Here is a 14,354-nt window from a genome sequence, read left to right as displayed (position 1 = left end):
CTCCCCGGTCGGATCTTAGAAGCCCAGGCGTAAGTAGCAAGCATGGCGGGCTCCACGCTTCTGATGGAAACTCAGCTAGAGTGAGAGAGAGAGCGACATGGGGAGACCAGTATTTCGAGAAACTGATCCCAATTCTTTATTTTCCATGGTCTACTTTTATACACTGAGATGTTATGCAAAAGTCACGCGGGGTCAGCAGTCCTGACTTTTATCAAAGTCAGGTGATTCATACAAATGTATACAGAGGTCTTAGGGGTGTTACATCATCTTCTGGCCAGGGGGCCTGCTGACAATTTATGACCCTCTCCTTGTGACAGCGGTCAGTCAACCAGGATACTTATTTCTCCAGGGGTGATTATTCTTAAAACAGACGCCACCCAAATAAAGTTACATTCCTATAGGGTGAGCGTGTAGTGGGTTTTAGTTAAGGAAAGAATTTACTTAGCCTAAGGTCTAACATGATTAATTTCAAAGGTTAATACTTATTTCTTCTATATATTCATTAATGTGTGTAAGGGCAGGGGATATGGAGACTTAGCAACAAACATTGGCTCAACAAATGAAAAACACTTCACCAATACAATTTCTAATCAGCCCATTATACTTATACTAATAGTTTTCTAACTTTTCTAAGGAACCTGTTTTTAGAAGGTTTAAAGCATCTCGTGCCTCTCACAGTTGGGAGGCTGTGAGCAATCACATGTGGCCGGACAAGCCTGTCAGGCAGGCCAGAGAACCTTCAGAGGAGTTTGTAGGTTAAAACACTCTTGTCACGTGCAGGAGTTTTTATTAACTGGAGCTCTAAGTTAACTCCTTCTCTGAAAGAGGTGGTGGGGGACAGCCCCCCATAAAGTCAGAGGTGTAGGGGAGAGCACAAAGTAGTAAAGTAGGCAGGCTCTGGTTATGGGGGTAGATGCTCGAGGATTTCCAGGGGGATTCCTGAGGCTTGATCCCGCCTTTGTGTATGTCGAGCCTCCTTCCTCATGACCTTTGCCACGGGCGGAGTGCCTCACTCTGGCCCCCAACACTACCCACTTCAGTATTCTGGCCTGGAGAATTCCATGGACTGTATAGTCCATGGGGGTCACAAAAATTCAGACATGACTGAGCAACTTTCACTTCACCTCACTTACCTTAACTGAGAAATACAAGTACAAATTTGCTTTGTGATTAATGATAAAATGTCACAAACTACAAAAAAATAGCTTATTAATCATGAAATGTCAATATAAAGCATTCCTTGTCAATTTTAATGCTTTTGGTTTAAATTCTAATCTGATAATGTTATTGCAGATTCTACTGTCTTTTAAAGAGGTAAAGCAATATCTTTAAGAAATAGAAATTGGCAAAATCACAATCATTGTAGGGAGTTTGATAATACTGAGCTCAGTTTTTGATAGAACAAAGAAAAATAATTAAGGATATGGATTTAATTAAATAATATGAAACTTAAATAAAATTGTATAACATATATGTGTGTGTGTGTATATATCTTCTGAAAGTTTCACAGAACATGTTAAATTTTACCACTGACTATGCTACAAAGGAAGGCTTTAATAAATTCCAAACTTTGGTCATTCTTTTGCAATTACTGTAGATATTAAAAACCACAGGAAAAATACCACCACCTCTCAAATAAAGAAACATAAAAGCATAGAAGTATGAAAACATTCTTTAAAATCATTTTTGTTAAAAATGTAAATCAGGCTACAATATAGAATTTGGATAAAACTGTACACAAAGGACAATCAGTAATTCAAAATTATTATTAAGCATAAGAAGATACCAAAATGTGAATTAATTTAGCAAGAAATTAATTTTTAAAATCTTAAAGAAAAGTATAAAAAACAGTCAATAAAATATAAATAGAAATCAATTAGTTAGAATCCAAAAATAGAATTTATTTTGAATTTAATTTTTCTTGCATCTTTCTATATCATATTTTTAACCTTTTTAATACTTCCCAATGTTTTTAAATCATTGAAGATACTTTTTTTTCTTTCTGATTCTCAGAATCTATTTCTTCCTGCATTCTCTTAAAGATACCAGAGGTTCTGTTTCAGTTGCTTTGAAACTAAAACTGAATCTAGAAAACATGGATTATCATTGATTATTTTGTGATTATTACTGAAAATTTTGTCATGTACAAGAAAGAGTTGTTAAAAGTATTGTCCATTTGAGGAGACAAATATGCTAGGTATACAGCTGTGCAAAGAGCTATCACAATACAAACACTTGTATAACCACCACCAGCGTTCAAAAATAGACTATTGCTAATATCCCAGTTGTCTTCCAGAGCTCCCTACCAAGCACTACTCTGTCTTCTTTCTAAATATAACCCAGTCCTGATTTCTATCCTTGTAGTTTATTTTATCTCCCTTTGGAACTGATATAAATGAAATATTTTAGCCAATTTTTTTGTGTTTCTGGCTTCTTTCCTGTAACATTATCCATGTGAGATTCAAACAGGCTATTCTATAAAATGTACTAAGTCACTTCAGTTGTGTCTGACTCTTTGTGACCCTATGGACTATAGCCCACCAGGCTCCTCTATCCATGGGATTCTCCAGGCAAGAATACTGGACTGTGTTGCCATGCCCTCCTCCAGGGGATCTTCCCAAGCCAGGGATCGAAACTGTGTTTCTTACATCTCCTGCATCGTCAGCTGGGTTCCTTACTACTAGCGACACCTGGAAAGCCCAATTCTATATAACAGTAGTTCGTTAATTTATATCATTGCATGGGATTCACCATATGAATAGAACACATTATATACTGTTGATAATGTGTAATTTCAAAGTCAAAATTACTATATTTGAGTAATTTTTAGTTTTGAACTATAAGAATAATGCTTCTGTGAACGTTCTCATGTGTATATCTTATTGCACATATACACTTATTTGGAAATGTAATTGTTCAATTATAGAATATGTATCTTAATCTAAATCAGTAAATTTTGAATACTTTTCCAAAGTGGTTACTAAAATTTATACCCCATCAGAAATAAATGACAGTTCCCATAGCTCCATATCTTTATCAGCACTTGGTACTATTCTTTCTAGTTTTGGCCAAGTTGGTAGATGTATAATACTATCTCGTTGTGCTTTTAATTTGTATTTCACTGATTAACAAGTGAGGGTGAGTGTGTTTTCATATGACTAATTGCCATTTGAATGTCCTATTTTATGAAATGATTCAGCAAAGTATTTGTTCATCTTCCTGTTGAGTGCTCTTCTGTTACCAAAAGGAAGAAGATCAGTTAGCTTACACCAAATCTGTGGTAAATATGGGCCTCTTGAGTGTTTAATCACTGGATGCATGAGAGTAAAGCTCAGAAACAAGATCTGGACTGCAGAAATACCGTCATATGAAGTTTAGTCTACAGTCCGCGGTGTTTTCTCCAAGCGCAAGGGAACGTGGTGCTTTGTCATATCATGTGGCCGCATTAGTGACCTAACTCTCCATGGATTATGCAGGAAACGCTTATGAATACAATGACATGGCACTCTCTATACCCCTAGGACAATTAGCATCATAATTTGGGGCTGTTAATAAGCCAAATTTCAATCAAAATTTATTATTCCATCAGGGCCATCCTTGGCCTAAAGGCAGACAACCAAGTAATGGCTTGTAAAAATGGCATTTTTAAGCTAGACCACATTAAGTGTAATTTACAACAAAATCTCTGACATCGGAAATTGGACTTCATGATTCCATGTGACAAACATTTAAAAAGATGTTACATGGGCTGCAAATATACTCTTATTTTTGCCTTTTAGTCACAAGATGCATCTTAAACCATTAACAGATGGGATTTTATTATGTATCAAAAAGGTCTTCCTAGAAGTCACAAATTGAAATTCTTTCTTTGAGCTTTAATAAAGTAATTCAAATTTATAATCTCAACTAAAGAAAATAAGGATATTCCAATCATTTTAAATTCAAATTAAACTCACATTACATTAAGCAATCTGTTTCTTTAGAAAGAGCAGCAAATATTTCCAAAGTCCACAGCCCTTTACCTCATGTATCAGTTAGTTACTGCTATGTAACAACCCACCACCACATTTCAAAGTTTAAACAACAGCCATACTTTTAGTTTATGGTTTTGTTGCTTGGAAACTACACTGAGCTAGGAAATTCTGGTTTCAGGCAGTTTCCCAATTCCATGGTAAGCTTCAGGTTGCCTGGGGAGGGCTACATGTGCTTCTGACAGTTAATTGACTCTCAACTAGCCATTGTGGCTTATCCCCATATGTGTCTGATTCTCCAGGTGGTCACATGGTATGGACAGAAGATGAGAATGAGCAAGAAAGGGAGGATCTAAGCAAAAGGATGCAAGTATCTTGAGATGCAGTCTTAGACTCACACCTAACTTCTACCACATTCTTTTATCTGCAGAGAGTCACAAGGCCAGCCCAGAGTCAGAATGGGAAGGAATCAGATAGTTATAAAACACAAAACATAAACGCAAACACAACATTAATACCATCAACAATCTACTTCAACCTACATCATGCTACTTTCCTAGTTCTTGACGTATTTGTCTTATTTGCTTAGACTGAGATCACTTCAGGAGCAAAAGTCAAGCTGTAGGATCTCAGCACTTACTCCTTGCCTGACTTTCGTGTGTAGAGACTACACTTATTCCACATTACAATCGCTAATTGAAGGAAATATTACAGATATTTTCATTTGACCAGTTTTTACTCGGCAAATCTTTCTAAAGATGACTTTTCTAAATATATGCAGAACCATGGTGGAATTTATTAAAAGGCTCAAAAACACATTTTTAAGCTTAGAGTTTGTATATCTGTCTAAAAGCAGGAAAAAATAATCTTGAATATTGTTAAAATCCTCAGAGCACAGCTACTTTAAATTCTAAGACATTCAAGGAAGCTTTGTCTCACTACATTAGATGAGTCTTAAAACATTAGATATCACTCTTGAAAACCCATGAGAAAATATTAGTGAAAAGATTTGATTTTTGTAATATTTTGTTTGCCATCTCCTATCCCAAGTTAACTTATCTTCACAGAAAAACTTCAAATTAACATAGTCAAATAATAGTATCAGTCTATGATATACTTTATAAGAAATCCTTTATAAACCCCAGAACTGATTTTGGAATTCAAAGATTTAATGCTCAATGAGAAAACTTTTGTTGTGATAAACAATGAAATAATATTTTCATAATTAAAATGAACATTGGAAACTTCTAACACATTTAGGGAGAACCAACTATGTAAAAAATCTCCATAGATATATGCTGTAGGGGAGGCTGGACATTTTTCCCAATTGAAAGATTTGTATTCTATTGAGAATAATAGAAGGCACATAACTATAAAAAATTTAGTAAATAATCAGGAACCTCTGTATATGTGCAGAATATTTTTTTACAAGGAATAACTCACTTCACAAATATTTTCTCCCTAATATTTGTACTTCAGGGTTTTTGTTTTTGTTTTTGTTTTTGCTAATTTGTTTGTATGGCAGCAGCCATGGACAGGAACATTGTTAAAAGACAAATTAATCAAATTGATGATAAGAAATTGTACCCCCAAAACACTGCTCAAACTACTCAAAGAGCATGCAGTAAACATTCACTGCACCATAGCTGAAACATTTTCCAAAGTATTCTATGGTTTCAAAGGACGAAAATACCAGTCTAAAAAATCTTGAGCACAATTTTTGCTTTCTGTATATTCACTCTTAACTCACACTATTGCAAGGAAGCCCTCACTTGGCCTCTTTCTAGCCTACGTTGCTTTGCTTCTAACATCACAGTCTTACCTTTCCTCTGAAGCCTTGCCCTACCTCATTAAATGGAAAAGAAGATTATTATTAACTTCAGAGCTTGTAACAGACTTTGGCCTCTTTCACTTCATTATCCTTCATTAGCAACACCTCCTCCTCCCCCATGTTCTTACTGTTCCCTGTTTCTCCGTTGCCTTCGGTGTGCTGTCTCCGCTGTTTCCTTGGTTTCTAAGAGCAGAAGTGGCATTTGGTAACCTACCCTGTGCTGACATTCAGTTACTGCCTCCATTAAAGATGGACTAATTAGAGTAGGCCATGTGTCAGCCCAGAATTAATGAAAGGGAATGCAAGAATCAAAGCAGGGCATTGATTGTCTGGGTGCTGAAATACGAATTCAGCCTCCCATTTTGGAAGTCTGGGTTATGATTATTGACCTAGTTATGCATTAGTAATACTTTTGTATCCAAAGTCAGTCACCAGGTCTGTTTTAATCAGTGCTGTGCCAGTGTGCCCATGCACATGTACATTCATGTATGTGTTAGAATTTATTTGATTTCTCCTCTGAAAAGAATACTGTGTGAGCAAACATGAGACAATTTCATTAGTGGAAAGCATCAACAATACTAAGATCAAGGGAAAATATCAGATTGCTTACCATCAGGCTCCTTATTTTGATTCAATTCATCTGATTTTTGTTTTTTAAAAACTCAAGACTCTTTAATTTACATTAAAGGTCTTTCTAGGAATAGAAATGCTTGGCAAGGGTCCTCCCTGTTATCTCCCCGACATAATTACCACCTACCCTATTTCTACTCTGACCTTTATTTTTTTGTTTTAGTTCATAGAACCTGCCTAGTTAATGTCTGGGAACATCTATCAGACACTGAGGAGAGATTTACCCTTTCAGATATCAAAAGATTAGAGGACATTCACCACGCCCGTCAGATTTCCTGATTTCATTGCTTATACTCTCTGTCGTGCTGACTGTTCATCCCAGGGGCCATTAAAGTGCAATGAGCCACGTACTGAAATGACTTATATGAAGGAAATGGTCAGTTAACAAGTGAAAGATGAAGATATGGAATTTAAAGACGTCTAAAGATTATATTTTTTTAAGGTGGAAAAGCTGCGTTAGAGCTGTGCTACTGAAAATTCAATTTTCATAAGAATCACCGATGGAATTAAAATGCATACTCTGATTCAGTAGGTCCTGAGTGGGACCGGGGATTTTGCATTTTTAGCAAGGCCCTAGGTAATCTACAAACTTACTTTGAGTGGCAAGATGCTAAAGTGATGTTTTGGTGATTTGGTCAAACAAATCAACATATCTATTTCTTCCCCTGTATCCTCCATGTTTTTATTGTAAAGAGACATTATACTTCCAAACAAAGAATTAAAGTATTGCAATCACTCCCCAACCCTGAGGGTGAGGTTCCTAAAATTTATAATTTTAATAAATAATAGGGGAATTTAAGAACTTATGGTGGGGTGTAGAGAGGAAGGTGGAAATTCACCATATGAAGATATTTATCATTATAATTTTTTACATATGTAAAAAGAATAGCAAATAGAAAGAAAATAAATTGCATCCACTCTTCTTAATTAGTAATAATGACCTCTATTAAATAAGTTCTACTTATCTTTATCTAAGGATGACTTTCTGTGACTTTGATAAGCTCTAAAATTGATGTGATGGAAATGGTGTTTCTAAGGAAGGAAGACAGGAACATGAAATGTTTTTAGGGAAAAAATGTCTTAGCAACTCTCTTTCTCTCTAATTCATGGATCTGCAAGCTCTTTGAAAGCCCAATCCTTCTTCACCTCTCTAAATGGAAGGCACATACATTCTTCAAAGTCCACTTTGTACCTCTTTGCTGATTGTGTCAACAAACTCCAGGTTTGGTTAGGACATGCTAAGGCTGCTTTTGCACTTTCATAAAATAATGTCCTTGAGTACCAGGTTATAATGAACTCATTTTCATAGAAAAGTTTGCTTCCTTAGGGTATGTTCTGCATTAGGCAGGCTGATAGGCAAAAAGAAGTTCTTGAGCTGATGCAGCTACAGTCAGATATCCTGCACCCATGCTGCCTGTGATGGGAGCATTTCATCTTCTTCTGTCCAAGTCTGGATATTTCAAGTTCCCATTAGTGAGGATAATTGACTTCTGCTTTCAGGTGATCATTATTTCTTCAAATATTATTTTCTCCTCATTCTTTCTTTTTCCTTCTCATTCTTTCTTTCTTCTCTCCTTTCTGAACCAAACCTACGTGTATGCTAGAACATCTAACAATGACCCCAAAGTACCCAAATCTTTGCCATTTTTGTTCAATCATTTTGCTTCTCTTTCAGATTGAATAGTTTTTAATGATCTATCTTCACATTCATGCATTTATTCTCCTATCACCTTTATTCTGCTAAGCCCAACTAGGGAATTGCTAATTCAGATACTGCATTTTTCAGATATAGAAATTACATTTAGTTCTTTTTATACAGTTTGTATTTCTTTGATTCAGTCTGAATATGTTTTCCTTTACATCACTGAGAATAGCTTAACAGCAACTTTAAAATCCTTTTCTGCTGATTCCATCTGGGTTATCTCACAGTTGGATTCTTTTCAATGGTTTTCCCCCTCTGTCTCTCTGGACTGGTTTACACTTTCCTGCTTCTTTGTAATTATGGATCACATCCTAGACATTGGTAATGTTATGTTATAGAGACTCAGGATTCTGGCAAATTTCTCCAAAAAAAAAAAAAAAAAAAAAACCATTTCTTTTGTTTTCTCATTCATATTAACAGGTAATTAATTGCTATAGACCCAAACTGCAAACATCTCTTCAACATCAGCTCAAATCTCATTTCAGTTCTTTATTCTTAACTTGGTTACTTGCAACCTGCCCCAGCAACTGAGATCATGTGTTAACCCAAGTTGGGCATAGAAAACAGAATTTCTTCCTCTCTGTCTTTTTCTCCTTCTCTCAGTCTTCACTTTCTTGCTGCTATGTTTCTCTAATTCCTATCCTCCAGAAAGACTGCTGGGGTTTGAGCTACCCCCTGCTGCACCAAACTTGGACAACTTTCAGGCAAAAAGCTACAAAAATAGGGAAATCGCCCTGTGACATTCCCTCTTTCCAAATGCTGACTTCCCTTCAGAAATTTCCACTTTTTTCTGTCTTCAGATACCTTCAGGAAGTTGACTTTTTAATGTCTTCCTCTTTTTTATAATTTTGTCTACATCAGTAGGAAGGTTGATCTTTAAGAGCTTACTCAGCCATATCAGAATTTCAATTTACTATATACTTAGATCTACTTGTTACATAAATCTATCCTTAATAATACAGGAATTGGTGCTTTCAAAATAATACACAAAACATTTAGCTTTGGCTTAGTGGTTGGACACAGATATTGCATGTTGGAGATCTGGTCATTCTTTGTACACTTTTGTATGAATAGGAATGTTGGCAGCATAAGCATGCCCAGCCTGTTGATGTAAACTCTAGAGAAAGTGGTTGCTAAAAGTAGAACATCAATGTATGTTGAAGATAACAGCCATGTTAGGAAAATTCTCACAAGAAAGGGGGGAGGAGGATAAACTTACACAAAATTTGTCCCAAACTGAATCATTTATAAGAAATAACTTAGAAGTGGGGTGACCATATAATTTATCATCCAAACCAGATTGTGTTTGTGAGTGAAAGTGAAGCCACTCAGTCATGTCCGACTCTTTGTGACCCCATGGACTGTAGCCTACCAGGCTCCTCTGTCCATAGGATTTTCCAGGCAAGAGTACTGGAGTGGGTTGCCATTTCCTTCTCCAGGAGATCTTGCCAACTCAGGGATTGAACCCAGGTCTCCCGCATTGTAGACAGAGGCTTTACCATCTGTGCTACCGGGGAAGTCCTGTTTGTGAGTGAAAGGAGATGTTATTAATAACTTGGATAACAGGAATAAACAGGCAATATTAGTATACACTGGTCACTGACTGAAGAGAAAGTCCTAGAAAGAAGTAAAATTGTAGTATCAATCCCTTTCCTAACATTGATGTTCTTCTGTCAAAATGGGAGGCAGTCCAGTAATAAAAACCAGATTAAGATGCTAGTCTTCTGACCCAATCTACACTTTCTGTCTTCATGGCAAAAGGATAAGCATTCCATAGAGGACAGTAATTCTATTTCAAGTGAGCCATCAGGCTTAATAATCATGTCCACATGAAATCTTAAACTCTGATTTTTTACATGTGGAATTGACTAAAAGCAGATATGCCAAATGTGGGCTAAATTTTGAGAGATTATGCTAGTAGTCATGAATGTAGGCAACAAAAAAACTATATTCTTTCTACCGTAATGAAAACAGTTGAGTCTATAAGCCTATATAAGGTATTCTTTCATGGAGTTTATGATTTGATTTAATTTGTTTTATAGTTTTATTTTCAGGTTTGATTAAGCAAAATTATAATTCTGGGCTAAATTCAATTTGTGAAAAGGTGGATTTTCTTTTATGGTGAAAGATAAGCCTTTAGGCCAACATAGATCTGTTTCATCACAGATTTTATCCCTTTTATTCCTGAAAGCCTTATTTCCTTTTTCAACTTCTTGCACTTTTGAGGATAACAAGGATAATGCTAGAATTTGTTTACATTAAAATTTATGGTTTATTTATTGCCTGACCTATGACATAGTTATTCTTTTATAATTATATAATTTCCAATAGGCAGTTAAAACATTTAATATTCTTTGCCAATACAATTTAATCAATACTTCTAGAAATTCAGAAAATAAGCCTACTATCACTGTACCATATTCATCTCTATATACTTTGGGATATTGAATAATATTCTTTGAAAGTTTAAAATAGTAGAGATTGGTCACATTGTAGTAGCTCACCTTAACAGAATTCTCTACTTTGTGAGCTGCACAAATAAGACCCAAGCTATATAAGTCGTTACTCCAAATAAATTTACAGCAGATTTGAAATAAACCAGTGCTTTCCATTCCAAATAACCATCTTTCCTTCATTCACCTGAAACAGAGTACAGAAAAGGGGGCAACCTCATCCTCATAGATTGCCTGGAGGTAAAAAATTTCCACAATGTTTGTTCTCATTGATTTTGTACACTTACCGTTTAGAAGGCAGGAGGCAGGAGGAGAAGGGGACAACAGAGGATGAGATGGTTGGATGGCATCACTGACTCAATGGACATGAGTCTGAGCAAGCTCTGGGAGTTGGTGATGGACAGGGAAGCTTGGTGTGCTGCAGTCCATGGGGTCACACAGAGTCCGACACGACTGAGCAACTGAACTGACTGACTGACCACTTAGAAAGGCAGCAGACAAAGATTCCCTTAAAAAACAAACTGAGCTACTAAGGAGAAAATAAAAAGCAAAATACCACTGCCTGACCTGCAAATTCAGCCAATGTAATTCTTTCTGAGAATTTGGTGTTATTTTTTTCTTTTAGTCCAAATTCCCTTTAACTCATAATTATATAGTAACAGATGATACTTCCTATTAATACATGAATACAATATTACCAGTCTTTATAAAGAAGAAAACAATTTAATCTCCTCATGGGAAACATAGCTGTGATGACCCAAGGATGAAAGAGCAAATAATACCAAGGACGGTCTTGGAATCCAGGAATGGAAAAATGAGACCCATATCGTCCTTTCCTCCCCCATGTTGTAACTATTAATGGATTTCAGGTCCTCCTGAGCAGTATAACCTGTCTCCCCTCCTACTCCACAGGAGAAGGTATTTGCCTTACTCTTCCCTCCACCCAGTGTACATGCCTTATCCAATCAGCAAATGACCCACAAGACCCCTATCCCACTCCTTGTAGCCTGGGTATAAAAGTGGACCAAAGACCCCTGTTCAATGTCGGTTTTCCCTTGAGCTGGCCCACTATTCTAACAGTGTCTCCCCCTCTAATAAACTTTATTTCCCTCTCATTCTGTCTCATGTCTGGAAATCCTTTTCCAACCTGCACCCAGACCATGACAATACTGGAAACTATAATATAGAATATCTAACAATTTAGATTGAATTTTATACAATAATTGACAACAGCAATGGAAGATAAAACACTGACAAATAGAAGTCTTTGACTTTTTCTTTTCCATAAAAGTCTTATGTAATTCTTTATTTTCACAGGTACTATAGCCACTCTTTATCTTTCCCTACAAGCAGATTTTAAATTGAGCTAAATTTTAAGGCCTTTAAACATATTTATAAAGCCTAACTTACAAAAGATAATAGACAAAGTCAATGCATGTAGCCAAATTAGTTTCCAGAAAAGTCATAAGACTTTTGAAATCGACCTCAAATTTTTGTGAGTCCATATTTTTACATTGTCAGAGCTCTACAAGAATTTAGTCACAAAAGAACTTAATGTACATTATTAGCATATGTGTTAGACTGTGCTTTCATATGTAAATCCCCTTTATAGATCTCTGACTTTACAGTTGGCCCTTCAGTATCAGAGTTTCCTCATCCATAGATAACAGATTTTCTATTGTACTGCTAAACCATTTCATATAAGAGACTTGAGCATCTATGGATTTTGGTATCCAATAGGGTCTTGGGCTTCCCAGGTGGCACTAGTGGTAAAGAACCCACCTGCCAATGCAGGAGATAAGAGACACGGGTTTGATCCCTGGGTCAGGAAGATCCCCTAGAGGAGGAAATGGCAACTCACTCTAGTACCTTTGCCTAGAGAATCCCATGGACAGAGGAGCGTAGAGAGCTACAGTCCATGGGATCGCACAGAGTCAGACACAACCAAAGATATTTAGCACATAGGGTCTTGGAACCAATCTCCCCACAGATACTCAGGAACAACTGCAATTATTTGTAGTCTATTTTAGCCTGTGCCCAGAATTTTGCCCCTAATTCTGAGCTCCAGACTTCTGTATCCAACTGTATACCCTGCATCTCTCTTTGGATATCTGGTAGCCATTTCAAATTCAAATTGCCACAAATAAAATTCTTAATTACCCTTATGTTGTTGTTCATTTGTTAACTCTTTGCAACCCTATGAACTGCAGCATACCAGGCTTGCCTGTCCTTCACTATCTCTCTGAGTTTTCTCTAACTCATGTCCGTTGAGTCAGTGATGCCATCCAACCATCTCATCCTCTGTCGCCCTCTTCTCTTCTTGCCCTCAATCTTTCCCAGCATCAGGGTCTTTTCCAATAATTACCCTCATAATGAACCTGAAATTGCCCCATTACCAGTATCTCCCACTATTGCAATGTTTAGCTAATCTTTTTAGTTCAAACTTTCAAAATATACGTGACTCTGCTCTCCACTCCCTGGAGAAGGCAATATCAACCCACTCCAGTATTCTTGCCTGGAAGATCCCATGGACAGAGGAGTCTGGCGAGCCGCAGTCCATGGGGTTACAAAGCGTCAGACATGACTGAGTGACTAAAACTTTAACACTGCTGTCCACTACTCTCATTTTAAGCCAAGCCACCATCATCTCTCAGCTGAACTAGTGCATTGCCTCATAACTGTTCCTGCTGTTTTCATGTCTACATACCTATTCTCAACTTTCCTTAAAGCAATCAAAGTAAACAATTGAAAACCCTGACATATAAAAAAAAAAATTCCAATATCCTCACCATGATCCACAAATACCACACTGTATTCCCTGAACATTTGAGACTGTTTGCTGGATAAATTTTTTGTGGCTGCTTTACAGACATGGGTGGACCTCCAAACAAAATTTGGCTCAGACAGCGAGCGTGATGACACCACACACACACACCAAAGAGGTATGAGAAGATTCTACCTGGGAGAACAGAGCAGGCCCTCTCAAACTGTTTCAAAAATGACTTGAGAGAGAAAGGAAGGAAGCTGGTGGGTTTTCACAGTGGCTAGGGCTTGGGGCTGGACTGAAGGTTCACAGATGTAGTCAGGGGCTTGTGTAGTTGGAAAGAGGTTCCAACTGTTATACTGTTTTCTCTGCCTAAAACGCTCCCACGTCTGAGAATGCACAACATAGGTTTTTGCCAGGCACGTGGAATGATGGAAAGAGGCAATGAGTGGAACATATTTGCCAGAGCACATCATAATAGTGGACCATGGAACCCAGGTAAATGGCAGTAAAAGGAAGGCAGAAGATTTTAGAAGATCATAGGAAAGTGGCCTCAGTGATTGGAGATCTAACGGAGGCTGAAGTAGAGGGTATTTGAGCACATAATATGGAAGAATAGAAATATATTTCTAGGGAAAGGCTATTGAAAAGAGTGGCCGAAATGCAAAGAAATTTTGATGTAATTGAGGAGACCAAGGTTCAAAGAATTAAACCAGATTAGTATATCTTTCTTCATCTTGGATGATATAAACACTGAAAATAAAGGCAAAAGTTGGGGTAGAGAGGAATACTGTGAACAAGACCTTAACTGACAATTAAATTAACTATCTATTAGTTAATACATAGTTAATAAAATAGATAATCCAGTAGAAGAAAAGGAGACTTCCTTAGACAGACGGCTTGTCCTTCAATCTAGTTGTTATTGCCATTGCCTGTGTGTATGCTCAGTCATGTCTGACTCTTTGCAACTCCAGGGACTGTAGCCCACCAGGCTCCTCTGTCC

The sequence above is a fragment of the Bubalus bubalis genome, chromosome 4, assembly GCF_019923935.1.
Source record: "Bubalus bubalis isolate 160015118507 breed Murrah chromosome 4, NDDB_SH_1, whole genome shotgun sequence".
NCBI classification, from domain to species: domain Eukaryota; kingdom Metazoa; phylum Chordata; class Mammalia; order Artiodactyla; family Bovidae; genus Bubalus; species Bubalus bubalis.
This window is presented reverse-complemented; position numbering follows the sequence as displayed.